Source organism: Berghia stephanieae, chromosome 3 (genome assembly GCF_034508935.2).
Source record: "Berghia stephanieae isolate SIO BIC M18660-M18661 chromosome 3, UCSD_Bste_1.3, whole genome shotgun sequence".
NCBI lineage: Eukaryota > Metazoa > Mollusca > Gastropoda > Nudibranchia > Aeolidiidae > Berghia > Berghia stephanieae.
In genome coordinates this window covers 86,285,692-86,290,691 of record NC_088362.1, presented here as the reverse complement: position 1 = coordinate 86,290,691, position 5,000 = coordinate 86,285,692, and the positions used below count along the sequence as shown (strand labels likewise).

Below are 5,000 nucleotides of genomic sequence, written 5' to 3'. Positions count from 1 at the left end.
AGTAGTGTAGAGGTTCAATGAAAGGAATTTCGTTGAGCAGTTTTTCTCACTCCTGCAGTCAAGTGGAATGTCCATTGTGGCCTCGACCATTTTTTTGACCAGCCTGAACCTTACACCAGTAGCAACACGCAAGGAGTTGATTCCATCGCGAAATACGACTTCGGCGATTTGGAGGCAATGTTGCAGAGTAGGTGATGGTATCGTTAGTCCACCCTCCTTTAGGTCGGGATATTGTTTCATTGATATGAAATAAGACGAGTCTGACAAGGAATTTTCCTGGATGAGATTTGTCTTGCACAAACCACAAACTATTCCTAAGAGTTTCTTGGCGACATATCCCGAAATGTAGGCGACAATGTCTTTTTCTGGAACTCCTAGTACAGAATTACTTGCGCAATTTTGTACAAAGGGTCGGATGAGCCTTGGAATATCTTGATGAAGCCGTGTCCTGACTGTGTGGGTGGCTCCCTTTGTTGTGATGGTGTCAAGCTTAAACAGAAATGTGTCCAAGTCTGCTTGACAGTTGCCGCCTTTTCCAGGAAGGAGTATTGCATCCACCATGATCTGGGCCAGTGCTGACCGGAACTCCCGACAATCTGGATTGACACGATGTCCGCCTTTGCCTCGAACTACCGAAAACATGTTCTCTAAGCAATCCTGATTCAGTCGGTTTGTTAACAGGAATGACATGTTGAAGTTGTTTGAAAGGTCATCCCATAGATCCAGGAGGCAAGCAATTGTCAACTTCCATCCCTCTATGCATGGCAGTCTCCCACTCTTATTGAGAGGTTTAATGTTGTCAAACCACATCAGTTTGTCTCTCAGAAACGACACGTGCTCGGTTGAAGATGAGATTGCATGGGACATGGGAGTTTTGTCGTTGCGAGACGAACTGTTGAAGCAGTCAAAAAGCTTGTTGCATTCTTCTACAAACTGTGCAGTTGCCATCGCTTCTGGTGGGAGATCGCCGTAGTGGACCATGGTGGTTATCCCTGCAGCAACAGAGTGACTGAGGACTTGCACTGCAAGTTTAATGCTTAGATTTGCAAATGGTGGCATAGTAATGTGCCTTTTTGTTAATTTTGGGGCCATTCGTATTGGGAATCTTAAATCTTTCTCGAAGAACATCTGGATATGATTCCATGAAATAATTTTGCCGTCCATTGCAAATCCACTCATTTTTAGATTATTTCTAATACTTTTCATCAAATGTGGGGGGTCAAACATAACAAATAACTTTTCATCATTGATGAGGAAATATGGCCTGTCCCTATTTACACCTAATTTTGTAACAACCGCTTGATTGTTGGTGCCTTGGTCCCAGATCAACACTTTGGGAATCAAACCTAAATCTCTAATCCTGATGATGATGTCTTTCAAAATTGTTTGAAGGACATGAGTTTTTGTTGGTCCATTAGACAGATAGTATGCGAGTGGTTGCTTCCATGTGAATGCAAGTCCTCTTACCATCACAACCAGAGCTTTGGTGGCGCATTGTTGAGTTCTTCCAAGTCCTTCAAATTCATCATTCAGGGAATCATAGCTCAGGGATTTCCTCAGTGACATCTCATCTATTGCGACAGCGCAAATATTTTCTAAATCGGACATTCCAGCAACTTTTATTTTAAAGATTTGGAGCATCTGATCGCACATACCTGGCCTTAAATTAATATTCCTCATTGCCCTAGTTAGAGTAGTTGATGAAGGAAGGCAGAGTTTCCTTTTTACCATGGAATATGCCTTTTGGCTTGTGTTGTAGAGTGCCGAAGCAAAAGCCTTTTCACTAGGTGTCCACCTTCTTCCATGCCTGTTTGTCTTGTTGTTCTTATTTGCGTCATTACTAATTCAAGCACTTCTGGAGGGAGGTGATCTTTTAGCATTGACTGAATGCATTTCATATCAATTCGTGGCTCATCGACGGAGTTCCTCTGTCCAGTGGATGCGCAGACTGTGGTGGATGTCACTGTCTTAAGCTTTTTCTTAAGCCTGCAACTTTTAGTCCTCTCAGAAGATAACTTTCGTTTCAGTAAGCTGTGCTCTTGCTGAATAACATGACCATCCATTGGCTCACTTATTTCTTTCTCGACATCATTCACTTGAGTATCGATTTCTGCACGAGACGTAGTTGCTGGTGACAGTGTGAACGCAGTGCGATCTTTAGGTGGTGGTCGAGAGGGTGTTTGTTTAGGTGGAGGATTTGGAACACTAAATACCGATGGGACAGCATCTTTTTTCAATAATTTCCTCTTTCCTTTTGTTTCTTTGAAACAGCTTGGTTCAAAATGTATTTCGCAGATGTCATTGCCCCTGTGCAGTTTTTCATAAGATTTCTTCTCTAAATCAGCCCTACGTGTATTGATCACCCACCGTCGGGACCTAGGTTAAAGAAAAACATGTCAAATGTCTGAGAAGCAATTAAGTAGGTCCTTAGCCGGAGCTTAGCCCGGTTTCTATAACGTGAAGCTGACTGGTAAATTAGGTGTTAACCTCTGGACCGGCCACTTGTCAATTGCAGATTACTTTACTAGCTTGGCCGGTACCCATTAACACTTGAGTCGCGTGAAGCGCATGGATAAAACTGTGTTAATCAAACCCTGTATCTCCAAGCCTGGATCTACTGCTTTAACCACTCAATCTATGCATCCCAGTGTATAAGAAAGCAATTCTTTCTTTTCAAAATTCTTCCTCAGAGGTTCATAACATCACCATTCAATTCTATTAATTCATAAATATCATCATCATCATCATCATCATCATCATCATCATCATCATCATCTCCATCAATATTATCGGGATTATCATTGTTATCATCATCGTTCGTGTCTCCTCCTCTTTGCCTTCGCCATCACAATGACAATAATTTGTCATAGTCATGACCAACAGCAGTATAAATTGCTATTGAGACCAATGGCCACAAATTAATTCTAACCGATATAAGGTAGACATCTAAGTAAAATCTCAACGTACCTTTCAGCATCCAGAGGGAACGAAAAGAAAGACAAATTAGGACATCGAATCTTTGAATTTGTACAATTTATAGCACTGCACCACTTTGAATTATATCTTTTAATGTTTTCTTGAAAACTTTGAGCAGTATCTTCAAACTCCATCTTTCATGCGTGTTGTGAAGAGAATACAAAAACGATAACAAAAGCACGCAGCAGAGTAAAGTGGTTAAAACCAATGCATTAATACAGACAATGTACGGAAACAGACTATGACAAATAAGACGATACGGCGTGACATGTTTTAACGGATGCGCGACCCAATTACACGGAAATCAAGGAGTGCAGTCTCTGTGGTAACCTACCTACCCTATGACGGGCCCATACATGCATAGATCTTATCGCGGGTCGATCGCCGAACAGGCACTGCTGGGTCGCTGTGACCCGATCCCTGCGTTGATCGCAGATGATTTTTACCCACACACGATGAGATATTTTTTGAGGCGATCGGCGATCGGGGGCGTGGCAGTATAAAAAATTGGACAATTTATTTTCGGATTTTCGCTGTTTTCACGTCGGATTCGTGATCAGTGTCAAATTTACAATAGGTTTGATACTAAGAACTGTGTGTTTACTCCAAAAATTGGTGAAATTAGAAATAAATTTTAATTAATAGTGAGGCTAGGAGGCCGACAGAACCGATCCCAGTTACTGTCTCTCTATTATATATTTCGTCTTGCGCACAATAGTGATTACTTCTCAATGAATTATATCAATTAGACTGGTGAAGGAACGAAATTGACATCATTCCACTCTTTGTTATTGTATTAAGACAGCCATTTTGGTAATTTGTTCTCACTAAATTATATCAATCAAGACTTTTAACATTCAAGGTTACTCGTAGTTTTGTGTGACGGTACGTTATTTCCGACTGACGGATGTTGTGAGCATTATATCTGAACTCATAGCATCAATAACCGTCCAAGATATTCGTATCATATGTAGCAATAGCGATAATAATGTAACATGTCGAGAGAGAGAGAGAGAGAGAGAGAGAGAGAGAGAGAGAGAGAGAGAGAGAGAGAGAGAGAGAGAGAGAGAGAGAGAGAGAGAAATTATTTGCGCGATATATAACGCTAAATTCAATAAAGGTGCTCAAATCACTTTATAAGGGTCCTTGGCCAACAGCAAACAGCGAGGTACTCATTTTAAATGTGAACAAAGTGAGAGAATGCGAGTAAAGAGCCTTTTCCAATGACTCAACTATGCGCCACTCAGAACGGGACTCGAACCAATTACCGTCCGATCCAAAGGCGAGTGTCATATCATAAGACCACATGCATAGCCGCACAAGAAAGTGATGAGAGAATAGATACATATGTATTTAAGGAGGAGAGAACGGATGGAGTCTGTAAAGTTCTTGGAATTTATAGAAGGAACCAAATTGACGTCACTCATCTCATTGTTATTGTTTTTAGACACCCATTTTTATGATTAGTTCTCATTAAAATATATCAGACTATAAACGTTCAAGGTTCCATGTAGATTTATGGGCCGGAGCGTTATCTCCGGCTGATGGACTTTGTGAGTATTTTAATTTAACACAGAGCATCAATGAATTTGACGTTAGTCAACCCGTTGTTCTTCCTGACTCAAAATTTATTTTATTTGGCGGAATATCCACTAGACATGCTCAAAGCGCTTTACAAGGGGTCCCAAGCCAGCAGTAATACTAAACATGAAGGACGAGACATGACGCCTGTCAGGCGATGTTACAATTTTTTTTTCCGACAAAGACAACGAATGACCATGTACTCATTTTACACCTGAGTACGATGAGAAAATTTGAGTAAAGAGCCTTTTCCAAGGACTCAACTCTGCGCCACTCAGAGCGGGTCTCGAAACCTGGACCTTCCGATCCGAAAGCGAGAGTCATACCACTCGACCCCATCACAGAACAGGGAGGGGCACTGTTCTGTCGACAACATAGCCTCACTATTAATTAAAATTTATTTCTAATTTCATCAATTTTTGGAGTAAAACATAGTTCTTGGT

At 41.1% G+C, this 5,000-nt stretch overlaps 1 protein-coding gene across 2 annotated transcripts in view; it reads left to right on the top strand.

Annotated features, from left to right (window-relative positions):
• LOC144968711 (uncharacterized) overlaps positions 1 to 5,000 on the top strand; it is a 202,646-nt gene that overhangs the window by 164,951 nt on the left and 32,695 nt on the right. The window lies entirely within an intron of this gene.